Raw genomic sequence first — 14,956 nt, forward strand, 5'->3', positions numbered from 1 at the left:
CTGGAGCATTGCTAGTTCTGGGTGTGCTTTGGATGTGACTGAAGCGTTGCTAGTTCTGGGTGCGCTTTGGTTGTGACTGGAGCATTGCTAGTTCTGATTCTGCTTTGGATGTGAGTGGAGCATTGCTATTTCTGGGTGTGCTTTGGATGTGACTGGAGCATTGCTAGTTCTGTGTGTGCTTTGGATGTGACTGGAGCATTGCTAGTTCTGGGTGTGCTTTGGCTGTGACTGGAGCATTGCTAGTTCTGGTTGTGCTTTGGCTGTGACTGGAGCATTGCTATTTCTGGGTGATCTTTGGATGTGACTGGAGCATTGCTAGTTCTGGGGGTGCTGTGGATGTGATTGGAGCATTGCTATTTCTGGGTGATCTTTGGATGTGACTGGAGCATTGCTAGTTCTGGGGGTGCTTTGGATGTGAATGGAGCATTGCTAGATCTGGGTGTGCTTAGGATGTGACTGGAGCATTGAGAGGTCTGGGTGTGCTTTGGTTGTGACTGGAGCATTGCTAGTTCTGATTCTGCTTTGGATGTGACTGGAGCATTGCTAGTTCTGTGTGTGCTTTAGATGTGACTGGAGCAATGCTAGTTTTGGGTGCGCTTTGGATGTGACTGGAGCATTGAGAGGTCTGGGTGTGCTTTGGTTGTGACTGGAGCATTGCTAGTTCTGTGTGTGCTTTAGATGTGACTGGAGCATTGTTAGTTCTGGGTGAGCTCTAGATGTGACTGGAGCATTTCTAGTTTTCGGTGTGCTTTGGATGTGACTGGAGCATTGCTAGTTCTGGGTGAGCTTTGGATGTGACTGGAGAATTGCTAGTTCTGGGTGCGCTTTGGATGTGATTGGAGCATTGCTAGTTCTGTGTGTGCTTTGGATGTGACTGGAGCATTGCTAGTTCTGGGTGCGCTTTGGATGTGATTGGAGCATTGCTATTTCTGGGTGATCTTTGGATGTGACTGGAGCATTGCTAGTTCTGGGTGAGCTTTGGATGTGACTGGAGAATTGCTAGTTCTGGGTGTCGCTTGGATGTGACTGGAGCATTGCTAGTTCTGGGTGCGCTTTGGTTGTGACTGGAGCATTGCTAGTTCTGATTCTGCTTTGGATGTGACTGGAGCATTGCTTGTTCTGTGTGTGCTTTAGATGTGACTGGAGTAATACTAGTTTTGGGTGTGCTTTGGATGTGACTGGAGCATTGCTAGTTCTGATTCTGTTTTGGATGTGACTGGAGCATTGCTAGTTCTGATTCTGCTTTGGTTGTGACTGGAGCATTGCTAGTTCTGTGTGTGCTTTAGATGTGACTGGAGCATTGTTAGTTCTGGGTGAGCTCTAGATGTGACTGGAGCATTTCTAGTTTTCGGTGTGCTTTGGATGTGACTGGAGCATTGCTAGTTCTGGGTGAGCTTTGGATGTGACTGGAGAATTGCTAGTTCTGGGTGCGCTTTGGATGTGATTGGAGCATTGCTAGTTCTGTGTGTGCTTTGGATGTGACTGGAGCATTGCTAGTTCTGGGTGCGCTTTGGATGTGATTGGAGCATTGCTATTTCTGGGTGATCTTTGGATGTGACTGGAGCATTGCTAGTTCTGGGTGAGCTTTGGATGTGACTGGAGAATTGCTAGTTCTGGGTGTCGCTTGGATGTGACTGGAGCATTGCTAGTTCTGGGTGCGCTTTGGTTGTGACTGGAGCATTGCTAGTTCTGATTCTGCTTTGGATGTGACTGGAGCATTGCTTGTTCTGTGTGTGCTTTAGATGTGACTGGAGTAATACTAGTTTTGGGTGTGCTTTGGATGTGACTGGAGCATTGCTAGTTCTGATTCTGTTTTGGATGTGACTGGAGCATTGCTAGTTCTGATTCTGTTTTGGATGTGACTGGAGCATTGCTAGTTCTGATTCTGTTTTGGATGTGACTGGAGCATTGCTAGTTCTGATTCTGCTTTGGATGTGACTGGAGCATTGCTAGTTCTGGGTGTGCTTTGGATGTGACTGGAGCATTGCTAGTTCTGATTCTGTTTTGGATGTGACTGGAGCATTGCTAGTTCTGATTCTGCTTTGGATGTGACTGGAGCATTGCTACTTCTGGGTGTGCTTTGGATGTGAATTCAGCAGGAAAATAGAAAGAAACCAGACCGTATGGTTCCTAATCACGTCTGACCACTTTTAACTAACAACCCAGCATAGCCAGCCACTAGACTCGAAAACTGAACATTTAATATGAATACCTCTAAAATTATGTGTACTTTAAAAACAATTTGGTGCTCATGTTTAACCGTGCACTAGACAAGAAAAATGGCATGATCTCACCCAACTGCTGACGCTCTTCTTGTTATAGATTCTTGTGCTTATTGAGAGCCCGGCGTGGGACGGAGACCAATAGACCTTTTCCAATGGGGGGGGAGAAAAAAAAAAAGATATATATAGGTAGGTGGGGGGGAAGGGTTTGAAGCTATCTTCCCTGTCGTGCCCCGTGTATAAGACTCCCGCCCTAACAAGGGCAGTCCCCAAGTTTGAGCCTACTTAGTGAAGCCCTTTAGTTAGTATAACCACCCGGGATGATATGTCCTCTTTCTCTTCCCAACGCGTTTCCCTCCCCGGAACGGGGGTTCATCAGGGGAATAAAATGTCCAGCTTAAATGTCCAGGTTAGTGGAGGTATTCTGCAGTGTCCTCCATGTGAGGATAAGGCAGTCCCTGTGCTTTGGATGTGACTGGAGCATTGCTAGTTCTGGGTGTGCTTTGGATGTGACTGGAGCATTGCTAGTTCTGGGTGTGCCTTGGATGTGACTAGAGCATTGCTAGTTCTGTGTGTGCTTTGGATGTGACTGGAGCATTGCTAGTTCTGGGTGTGCCTTGGATGTGACTGGAGCATTGCTAGTTCTGGGTGTGCTTTGGATGTGACTGGAGCATTGCTAGTTCTGGGTGTGCTTTGGATATGACTGGAGCATTGCTAGTTCTGGGTGTGCCTTGGATGTGACTAGAGCATTGCTAGTTCTGGGTGTGCTTTGGATGTGACTGGAGCATTGCTAGTTCTGGGTGTGCTTTGGATGTGACTGGAGCATTGCTAGTTCTGGGTGTGCCTTGGATGTGACTAGAGCATTGCTAGTTCTGTGTGTGCTTTGGATGTGACTGGAGCATTGCTAGTTCTGGGTGTGCCTTGGATGTGACTGGAGCATTGCTAGTTCTGGGTGTGCTTTGGATGTGACTGGAGCATTGCTAGTTCTGGGTGTGCTTTGGATGTGACTGGAGCATTGCTAGTTCTGGGTGTGCTTTGGATATGACTGGAGCATTGCTAGTTCTGGGTGTGCCTTGGATGTGACTAGAGCATTGCTAGTTCTGGGTGTGCTTTGGATGTGACTGGAGCATTGCTAGTTCTGGGTGTGCTTTGGATGTGACTGGAGCATTGCTAGTTCTGGGTGTGCCTTGGATGTGACTAGAGCATTGCTAGTTCTGTGTGTGCTTTGGATGTGACTGGAGCATTGCTAGTTCTGGGTGTGCTTTGGATGTGACTGGAGCATTGCTAGTTCTGGGTGTGCCTTGGATGTGACTGGAGCATTGCTAGTTCTGGGTGTGCTTTGGATGTGACTGGAGCATTGCTAGTTCTGGGTGTGCCTTGGATGTGACTAGAGCATTGCTAGTTCTGGGTGTGCTTTGGATGTGACTGGAGCATTGCTAGTTCTGGGTGTGCTTTGGATGTGACTGGAGCATTGCTAGTTCTGGGTGTGCCTTGGATGTGACTGGAGCATTGCTAGTTCTGTGTGTGCTTTAGATGTGACTGGAGCAATGCTAGTTTTGGGTGCGCTTTGGATGTGACTGGAGCATTGCTAGTTCTGATTCTGCTTTGGATGTGAGTGGAGCATTGCTACTTCTGGGTGTGCTTTGGATGTGACTGGAGCATTACTAGTTCTGGGTGTGATTTGCATGTGACTGGAGCATTGCTAGTTCTGGGTGTGCTTTGGATGTGACTGGAGCATTGCTAGTTCTGGGTGTGCTTTGGATGTGACTGGAGCATTGCTAGTTCTGGGTGTGCTTTGGATGTGACTGGAGCATTGCTAGTTCTGGGTGCGCTTTGGTTGTGACTGGAGCATTGCTAGTTCTGGGTGCGCTTTGGTTGTGACTGGAGCATTGCTGGTTCTGATTCTGCTTTGGATGTGACTGGAGCATTGCTAGTTCTGGGTGTGCTTTGGATGTGACTGGACTATTGCAAGTTCTGATTATGCTTTGGATGTGACTGGAGCATTGCTACTTCTGGTTGTGCTTTGGATGTGACTGGAGCATTGCTAGTTCTGGGTGTGGTTTGGATGTGACGAGCAGTGTTAGTTCTGGGTGTGCTTTGGATGTGACTGGAGCATTGTTAGTTCTGGGTGTGCTTTGGATGTGACTGGAGCATTGTTAGTTCTGATTCTGCTTTGGATGTGACTGGAGCATTGCTAGTTCTTGGTGCGCTTTGGATGTGACTGGAGCATTGCTAGTTCTTGTTGTGCTTTGGATGTGACTGGAGCATTGTTAGTTATGTGTATGCTTTGGATGTGACTGGAGCATTGCTAGTTCTTGGTGCGCTTTGGATGTGACTGGAGCATTGCTAGTTCTTGGTGCGCTTTGGATTTGACTGGAGCATTGCTAGTTCTGATTCTGCTTTGGATGTGACTGGAGCGTAGCTAGTTCTGGGTGCGCTTTGGATGTGACTGGAGCATTGCTAGTTCTGGGTGCGCTTTGGTTGTGACTGGAGCATTGCTAGTTCTGGGTGTGCTTTGGATGTGACTGGAGCATTGCTAGTTCTGATTCTGCTTTGGATGTGACTGGAGCATTGCTAGTTCTTGGTGCGCTTTGGATGTGACTGGAGCATTGCTAGTTCTTGGTGCGCTTTGGATGTGACTGGAGCATTGCTAGTTCTGATTCTGCTTTGGATGTGACTGGAGCGTAGCTAGTTCTGGGTGCGCTTTAGATGTGACTGGAGCATAGCTAGTTCTGGGTGTGCTTTGGATGTGATTGGAGCATTGCTAGTTCTGGTTGTGCTTTGGATGTGACTGGAGCATTGCTAGTTCTGTGTGTGCTTTGGATGTGACCGGAGCATTGCTAGTTCTTGGTGCGCTTTGTATGCGACTGGAGCATTGCTAGTTCTGATTCTGCTTTGGATGCGACTGGAGCATTGCTAGTTCTGATTCTGCTTTGGATGTGACTGGAGCATTGCTAGTTCTGATTCTGCTTTGGATGTGACGAGCATTGTTAGTTCTGGGTGTGCTTTGGATGTGACTGGAGCATTGTTAGTTCTGTGTGTGCTTTGGATGTGACTGGAGCATTGCTAGTTCTTGGTGCGCTTTGGATGTGACTGGAGCATTGCTAGTTCTGGGTGCGCTTTGGATGTGACTGGAGCGTTGCCAGTTCTGGGTGCGCTTTGGATGTGACTGGAGCATTGCTAGTTCTGGGTGTGCCTTGGATGTGACTAGAGCATTGCTAGTTCTGGGTGTGCTTTGGATGTGACTGGAGCATTGCTAGTTCTGGGTGTGCTTTGGATGTGACTGGAGCATTGCTAGTTCTGGGTGTGCCTTGGATGTGACTGGAGCATTGCTAGTTCTGTGTGTGCTTTAGATGTGACTGGAGCAATGCTAGTTTTGGGTGCGCTTTGGATGTGACTGGAGCATTGCTAGTTCTGATTCTGCTTTGGATGTGAGTGGAGCATTGCTACTTCTGGGTGTGCTTTGGATGTGACTGGAGCATTACTAGTTCTGGGTGTGATTTGCATGTGACTGGAGCATTGCTAGTTCTGGGTGTGCTTTGGATGTGACTGGAGCATTGCTAGTTCTGGGTGTGCTTTGGATGTGACTGGAGCATTGCTAGTTCTGGGTGTGCTTTGGATGTGACTGGAGCATTGCTAGTTCTGGGTGCGCTTTGGTTGTGACTGGAGCATTGCTAGTTCTGGGTGCGCTTTGGTTGTGACTGGAGCATTGCTGGTTCTGATTCTGCTTTGGATGTGACTGGAGCATTGCTAGTTCTGGGTGTGCTTTGGATGTGACTGGACTATTGCAAGTTCTGATTATGCTTTGGATGTGACTGGAGCATTGCTACTTCTGGTTGTGCTTTGGATGTGACTGGAGCATTGCTAGTTCTGGGTGTGGTTTGGATGTGACGAGCAGTGTTAGTTCTGGGTGTGCTTTGGATGTGACTGGAGCATTGTTAGTTCTGGGTGTGCTTTGGATGTGACTGGAGCATTGTTAGTTCTGATTCTGCTTTGGATGTGACTGGAGCATTGCTAGTTCTTGGTGCGCTTTGGATGTGACTGGAGCATTGCTAGTTCTTGTTGTGCTTTGGATGTGACTGGAGCATTGTTAGTTATGTGTATGCTTTGGATGTGACTGGAGCATTGCTAGTTCTTGGTGCGCTTTGGATGTGACTGGAGCATTGCCAGTTCTGGGTGTGCTTTGGATGTGACTGGAGCGTTGCTAGTTCTGGGTGTGCTTTGGATGTGACTGGAGCATTGCTAGTTCTGGGTGTTCTTTGGATGTGACTGGAGCATTGCTAGTTCTGGGTGGGCTTTGGATGTGACTGGAGCGTTGCTAGTTCTGGGTGTGCTTTGGATGTGACTGGAGCACTGCTAGTTCTAGATGTGCTTACATTGCTGTTCTCTATACAGAGTGTGGTACTGGATCTGTGGCGCCACCTACTGGGCGCAGTCCCATTATCCAGGATTGGCAGCCCCTTTAGCCCCTGCACTGCAGGACTGGTGTTTCGGGTTTGTGCCCCTCATCAGTGCGGGGCAGAAGGCTGATTTGCTGGTGAGAGTCCTGTGATGGGGAACACGAGGGAGCGCCCCTCCTTCTGGACATAACGACACATTGCAGGAACTTCCTGGCTTATGGGTGGTCTCCAGGACGTTAGGACCCCAGTTGCAGCTGGAGCAGACAGTATGGTCGTATATGGTCGTAGCTCCACAGTACTCCTGCTGACCATCATCGTGATCGGCAGCGGGTTCCTGCGATAAGAAGCGTCTCTGCTCCGCCGGCATTGCGGTGATTAATCTGTGCCCACATTTCCGAGCTCTCGCTTCCATGTTATCCGTGGCCCCGGAAAGCGACATCTGGCAGGTCGCCACGGCATCCCGCAGGATCCAGAGCCGGAGCGGCCATGTATAATGCTAATGTGCTCCGCAACGTGATCAGCGCGAGGGAGAGACGAGCAGCAGCCGCCTGACAAGACTCCACCACCGGGACACTCGGCATAACAAGGGTTCAGCGGCTCTGGAGCTTCTGCATGAGCGCCACACCGATGGCAAACAGATGGCAGCCCACCAGGGCCCGGGCCCACTCTGCGGGGCTAATAGGGAAGAATGATGAGGAGCGTGGTGGAGAGAAAGGAAGGGAAAGCGAGGAAGAAAGGAGACGCCGAATCATATCCACGAACCTAGAGCATAACTGTCCTATTTACAAGATACACCCTACTCCAGAGCTGCACTCACTATTCTGCTGGTGCAGTCACTGTGTACATGCAGCGCCCCAGAGACCTGGTCGTTGCAGTATGACGCTCTGCCACTAAGGGGAGTGATGGTACGTCTGATGGCACTGAAGGAATTCCACTGACCAGGTATCACCAGCACACATTACACTTCACACTCCGGCCACTAGGGGGAGCAAAAGGCTTTATTTATTGGGCCCCTCCTCACACTGGGAAAACTAGGGGTTGGGGAGGAAGTTAGTCAGAAGCTGACTGGGTTGGATTCAGGCAACATCCCGTGGCAGGGGGTGTTGCAGGGAGAAGATTCAGGGGGGTCCCTGTCAGGCGTGGGAACCTGGCAGGCACCTAGCGACCAGAATAGAACATTACGGAACCGCGTCTGCACTACCTTGCGGCGGTATCCTAAGAAAGAGACACTAAGCGAAGGATATTGTGAGACTGTGAGAAACGAGATCAAGCACAAAGGAGCGCTACTAGGAGTCGTGCCGTGAGACCGAGGCAACATCTTACTGAGACGCGTAGCCGGTGGCCGGAACACCGAGGGAGTAACTGACTCTACGCCTTACTTCAAACTCCGCCGGACAGTTAATCATAGGTTGGCTGTCTCACGTAAACACCTACGAAGACATAGGGGGCAACAGTGGGAGAGGGGCGTCTCTAGGGTCCCGGAAGACCTCCAGGTCTTCCTGTCATACGGGTGCGTCCTAGCCATAACATACCTGGGGGACGTTGAACTAGAAACATCTGGAACGAATTAGAAAGAACGAACGAGCGAGAACAGCAGTTGTGAGGACTATTCCGAATGCTCAGCAGGGTAGGACTACAACACACAGGCGCTAGTGGTGGGCAACGATTTCCATCTGCGAAGGGAATTCTGGATGTGCCCATCGGACCGGCCGGTCTCAGACAGCCCTGTTAAACGTGCTCTGGATTGAGAATCCTGAAGTCTTCAGTAAAGAGGTAAAGAGACTGCAACCTTGTGTCCTCGTTATTGTCTGCACCCTACACCATTACCATCCACCTTACTGGGAAGCCCTGGGGATATACTTCACCTGTGGGAAGGTATACCATCCAGCTGCCATTCCATCACCCCAGCGGACCCCACAGCAGCGTCGGTCACCCTGACTGAAGACCACAGGTGGCGTCACGAACCCCTGACAGACTGTACTATCACCTTTATTGGACGCCCCTTAGCAGGGTCACGACCGGGTCCAGCCACCGTGACAGCTCCAGAACCGAACCAGAGAGGCCCGGTACCGAGAACTCGTGGCCCTGTGTCTGGGGGCGATCCAACTTGGCGTCACGAACATGATCCTGCTTAAGCCTGAGAAGCAGGTCATGTGTGCTTTGGAACTGTGATTGAAACGTGTTGAACTGTGATTTATTGCAAAGCCTGTGTATTGCTGATTGTCGCATGATTCCCGCCAAAACCGCCACCATTGCCGCGCCACGAGGAGCGCAGGAGAAGAAGGAGGGCGTGTCATGGGAGGAGATCGAGAAAACGGCGCGAACAGCAGCATCCGCCCCCTCCGACTACGGCTGCCGGATGACGAGCTCAGGAATGGAGGCGCTCAAACCCCAGAAAATAGAGGAGCCTCGTGTGTGTGCTGCCGCAGGGCCAGGAGAGGAGACGGCGACCAGCGAGTGGCTGAACGACGACGAAGTGACCCAGGATCACTGCAACCCAGAGGAGCCGGACCAAGGCTTACCGCCACAGGGGGATCCAGATCGCCTGGAATTGCCGGAGGAGGCATCGAACCACCCGACTCCAGGCGAGGGGTCGGCGACCGCGAAGAAATGGCAGTCGGAGCTGTGCAAGAAGATCGCACAGGGAGCGCCGTGGTCAGGGCCGCCGCAGACTCCAGCGTCCTCGTCAGCGGAGCCGATAGACATCAGACGCAGGTACCAAAAGCGACCCTGCCCCGCCGACCGATCCAGCTCCGGTGACCGCTCCCCATCCCAGCTGTGACCAGCCTCCCGTTACCGAGATTGGGGTGACAACCCTGTACGCCATGAAGGGGATACTGCCCCCGCTACCGATATCCATGGGCAAACCGTTAGACGTGAGTCCCGAGGGGGTGATCTTTGAGTGGGATGCGCCCAGGATTCAGCCAGACGGGTCCAGACAGGAGGGCTCCTACGTCGTTGGGCTCACCTGGGAGCAGTACAGACAATGCTTAGTTGCACAATGGGAAGACCGAGAACAAACGAAACAGACTACTCAAAGAGTACCGAAATCTAAGACTAAACGTGGCAAAGGGGATCCGGTGAGACGAGGGACAGTGTTAGCCTTTCACCCGAAGAGGGGTTGGGGCTTCATCCTGGAGCAGGGACTGCCGACCGAAATCTTTAATGTGGAAACTCAGCCCCGCGGGGGGACCCCTAATCGAAGCTTGTGCAGGGGGGACCATGTGACCTACACCCGCCACCGGAGTGAGCAGAGGTGGTGTGCCAAGAATGTCCAACGATATGAGCCTACTGTGGCGCCCCCTACTGCCGCGACTGAGATTAACGACAGACGTTCCCTGGTATTTGACCTAGCGGATGCTAGCATTACTACCACCGTGCGTATCGGTGCTCCTGCAGGATCTGCTATAAAAATTGACATCCATATCAAACCTGTTAATGACTTGACCACACTGGAGAGACAAACCCACCGCGGTGATACGGCATCGGATGAGAGTGCGGATACAGACCTTCCCCGGTTAGGAACTGTGCGTTTCCGACTGGTGCCATGCAACCCACCGTCGCAGCAATAAACCTCGAAGAACCAAGTATGTACATAGTTATTTAACTGTTTCCTGTTTCCTGCTTTAAACCCGTCTAGGGTTAACTCTTAAAGGGGTCCCTTTGTTTACCCGGGATCCCTCTTCTTTTTGTTTGTTCATCATTGTTTCCAAAGACTGCTGGATAATGAACAGTGAATGATTCCAAAACTGCTTTGTATATAGTTTGCACCTTCTTAAAGGTGCTCCCTACTGGTTTTACACAGAAAGAAGACTTTGCGAAGATAATGCTTCTGGACATGACGCAGAAGGTCTTGCTTTCATTGGACTTGCAGACAGAGAGAATCTGCACTACCTCAGAGAGTCTTGGTTCCCTCTTAAAGGGAATGTTCGCATGTTGCACTGAAGTTATAATGTTGCCTTGAGAAAAGTTGGAATGTTAATAATGTTGTAATTTAGAATAGTTTGATAATGTTGATAGAGATTGAGGACAGGAAAGATTAAAAGTGAACCTGTAGGGGTTAGAGAGAGAGTCCTCCTGAGAACCGTAGAACGATAGTTGGTTGCTGAAAGAGAGACAATGACAGTAGGCCCAGCCAAGGAGCTAGGCGGTCCTGCATTGGTGAAGCTAGAAAAGAAATACAAGTTGAGTTATTTTATAGTATTTTATAGTAGGCCTTTAGTGGGTTCAGCTTAGACGCCCTTAAAGGAAAAGTTAACTTATTGTTCAGAATTTGCACTGAGTAGAATACCCGGTTGGGTGAAAAGAGTTATTTATAGTCATAATGTTATTTAAAAATATTTAATCTTGTTTTGTTTGTAACGTTCAAGTGTCCTCACCTCCCATAAAGGGAAGCATTGTTCTATTTACTTGTTTTAAGCATTTCAAAATTTTGTATGTCTTTTGCTGAATTGTATTGTTGTTCTTCTTCCCAGTCCAGGAGTACTGGATTTAACCGGGGGGGAGTGCAGCACCCCAGAGATCTGGTCGTTGCAGTATGACACTCTGCCACTAAGGGGAGTGATGGTACGTCTGATGGCACTGAAGGAATTCCACTGACCAGGTATCACCAGCACACATTACACTTCACACTCCGGCCCCTCCTCACACTGGTAAAACTAGGGGTTGGATAGAAAGTTAGTCAGAATCTGACTGGGTTGGATTCAGGCAACATCCCGTGGCAGGGGGTGTTGCAGGGAGAAGACACAGGGGGGTTGCAGGGAGAAGACACACGAACCCCTGACAGACTGTACCACCTTTATTGGACGCCCCTTAACAGGGTCTCGGACCGGGTATAGCCACCGTGACAGCTCCAGAACCGAACCAGAGAGGCCCGGTACTGAGAACGCGTGGCCGTGTCTGGGGGCGCTCCATACATACATTATATTACTGATCCTGAGTTATATCCTGTATTATACCCCAGAGCTGCACTCACTATTCTGCTGGTGCAGTCACTGTGTACATACATTACTGATCCTAAGTTACATCCTGCATTATACCTCAGAGCTGCACTCACTACTCTGCTGGTGCAGTCGCTGTGTACATAAATTACCTTACAGATCCTGAGTTACATCCTGTATTATACTCCAGAGCTGCACTCACTATTCTGCTGGTTCAGTCACTGTGTACATACATTACATTACTGATCCCGAGTTACATCCTGTATTATACTCCAGAGCTGCACTCACTATTCAGCTGGTGCAGTCACTGTGTACATACATTACATTACTGATCCTGAGTTACATCCTGTATTATACCCCAGAGCTGCACTCACTATTCTGCTGGTGCAGTCACTGTGTACATAAATTACCTTACTGATCCTGAGTTACATCCTGTATTATACCCCAGAGCTGCACTCACTATACTGCTGGTGCAGTCACTGTGTACATACATTACATTACTGATCCTGAGTTACATCCTGTATTATACTCCAGAGCTGCACTCACTATTCTGCTGGTGCAGTCACTGTGTACACACATTACATTACTGATCCTGAGTTACATCCTATATTATACTCCAGAGCTGCACTCACTATTCTGCTGGTGCCGTCACTGTGTACATACATTACTGCTCCTGTGACTACTGGTCTCGGGCACTTGGGGGCGCCCTATACTCTCGCACAGTTATTGATAGGCTAATAAATGGTTAATTAGCAGTGTCATTCGTTGCCCTTGAGTGGGTGAAGGTCGCTGAACATGATCTGTAAACTGATACGATATAAATTCCTGGGGATTCTGGACAGATAATTAATAATTAACGGACTTTCGAAGTAACAAAATGTGGGAAATTAATGCCGAAATCATCGTGATGGGGCGTGACCGGGCGGTTGTGGGAATATCAGGGCTGTTTGCTTTTTCTTACCACTTGTTGGTAGCAGCTTCCCCCCAATAATCTGATGAAAGCTCCTTACCCTGCTGGAACCTTGAATGATCAATTCTAATAAATAAGAAGTGTTTGGTTTCTCTGCAGCACTCCCGCAGGAGCAATGAAGTATTACACCGCTCTCACTGAAATCAATGGGCTGTCTATGTAATAGATGGATGCGCGGAGTCCTCCAGAGACCTCACTGCTCCACCTGCTATTAGTCCAAGGTCGCCAGTGACTCAATTTCGTATCAGAAAATGGATTTTTTAAATTGGAAAACGCATTTAATAGACTCGGAGATTGAGGAAAATTCAGCTACAGCTACACAAGAAAAAGAAGTAAAAAAGAAAATATTTTAACTTTCCGAGAAGATTTAGTAGTTTTAAGGAAAGGAAGGAGCCAATGAATCATTTCCCAATTGATAAAAAAAAGAAAAAGTAATTAGAGCAACTGAAGAGAAAATCTGCACGGTCCGGACGGAGGAATTGCTGCTCTTTTGGCATTGACCTATTTTGCAGTCGCTGGAAACTTTAATTAGTTTTTTTTTTTGTTTTTTTTTAACTCTGACTCGATTGTGGACTGATTTCATTTCTGGATGGAGATAGGAAAGTTTTAGCTTAAGTTTGGAATATTTGAAAAACAACAAAAAAGATTACAAAAAAGATATTTGATAACATTCAGCTGCCTGCACCACTAGGGGGCGCTAAGGAGTTCACTTAAAGGGGAGCTGTGCCTTGACATAAATATGTTAAGTTTGTACCTGGTATAAATGTCTCTGTTCTCCCAAATTCGGCAATGTTTTTCTTTTGTTCCTGTGCCTCTCCATTCCTGAGATATGGACTTTTATCCCTGTATGTAAATCTCGAAAACGCCCACATGGAAGACCTTATAACCACGCCCACTTATTTAAAAGGACCATATCTCAGGAACGGAAAGGCCTAGGAACAAAAGAAAAATGGCTCAGGATTCAGGAGAACGGGGGCATTTACATCAGGTGCAAATATTACCTATTTATGGCGAGTGACAGACCCCCTTTAAGTCAGCTCTTGAGCTCCCCCTTCTGATGCAGGCAGTCAAACTTTATCCCGTAGCTTTACGAATCTCTTAATCATTTTTTTTGCTTGATAGGTGGTAAGTCCTCACGTTTTTATAGGATAAGTGATAACATGCCTACTGAGGGTGGTCTGATTGCTGGGACCCCCATGATCTCAAAAATTGTGCTCGGAAATGCCTTGTCAGAATAAAACGATGGCTTTATATTAACGGTCTATGGAACAGCCAGATGTAGCTAAGGTGCGTGACTATCCCTGGCAGTACCATGGACTCTGATTGGGGTGGTGGCCACCGACTCATTGCCCCATTCTTAAAGCGGTTTTCTGAAATTCTTTTAAAAAGTTGTTGCACGTGACCAATCAATGTTCATCACCAGCAGAGATTGCCAGAGGGAGTTTGGCCAGGTTAGAAATGGTCCTCTTATTATTTTATGGCAATTCCTGCAACTTTTTGAAAGTCTCAGTTGATCCCTTTAAGACTGTATTTATCATTGATTACTGCACATAAGCACTATATGGCGATACAGAGCCCTGCTCGTTCACCGAGATTCAGTGAGCCATGGTACAGGCGCGACATTGTGGGTGACCCTTATGTGTGTATGCAGTGTGCTCCCCCTAGTGGAAGTTACCAACCCCACATCTTGTAGCTGCAGTTTGTTACAATGTATCAGGGCAGTGATACAATATAACAAAGAAATGACTCCGCTCCTATTTAGTTTCACACATGTCTCTACAAAGAATATTAGACAAGTTGAAGAACTTTTTATTAACCAAGACCCCTATAAGAGGGCAGTGGGATGGGGTCCATTCCTTGTGGGGTTTGTCTGGGTGCCCGCTGCGAGGGTCACGCTTGTGTGGTGGCAGCAGAGAATGATCAAGGGATGTTTGTTCCTGGAGCGTTCCAGACATATTAATCTGAGTGTAGACGATCAGACACAGCGTCACATCATACTGATGCCAATTAACTCTCCGGTGATTTATGGATGATGCACTATAAGGGCAGAGCAGCTCCGGATTTAACCCCTAGCATGCCCCAGACGTGCTCTGTCTTACAGAGAGCCCAGAATCAAGATTTTACTACAATGAGAAGGTCCAGTCAAAGTTAGGCACACGTGGTATGGAAGAGGACCTGTTAAGGTGGTCAGCGGGGTAATCAGACAATCCTAGGTTTAGTAACAGTGACGTAGCAGAGACGGGTATGCGGTACAGAAGTGGTGTTCAGGAGGGTAGTCAGACAATCCTTGGATTGGTAACAGTGATGTAGCAGAGACGGGTATGCGGTACAGAAGTGGTGGTCAGGAGGGTAGTCAGACAATCCTTGGATTGGTAACAGTGGTGTAGCAGAGACGGGTATGCGGTACAGAAGTGTTGGTCAGGA

The 14,956-nt window shown here is 48.6% G+C and overlaps 1 protein-coding gene and 1 long non-coding RNA gene across 25 annotated transcripts in view; one reads left to right on the forward strand and one right to left on the reverse strand.

Moving 5' to 3' along the window:
- Positions 1–14,956, reverse strand: part of SHISA6 (shisa family member 6) — a 306,509-nt gene that overhangs the window by 131,901 nt on the left and 159,652 nt on the right. The window lies entirely within an intron of this gene.
- LOC138663123 (uncharacterized) lies at positions 2,532–13,966 on the forward strand. Its single transcript, XR_011318121.1, has 3 exons — positions 2,532–2,631; positions 11,098–11,225; positions 12,632–13,966. It is a non-coding gene; the product is annotated as an uncharacterized lncRNA (long non-coding RNA).

This window comes from Ranitomeya imitator, chromosome 2, assembly GCF_032444005.1.
Source record: "Ranitomeya imitator isolate aRanImi1 chromosome 2, aRanImi1.pri, whole genome shotgun sequence".
NCBI lineage: Eukaryota > Metazoa > Chordata > Amphibia > Anura > Dendrobatidae > Ranitomeya > Ranitomeya imitator.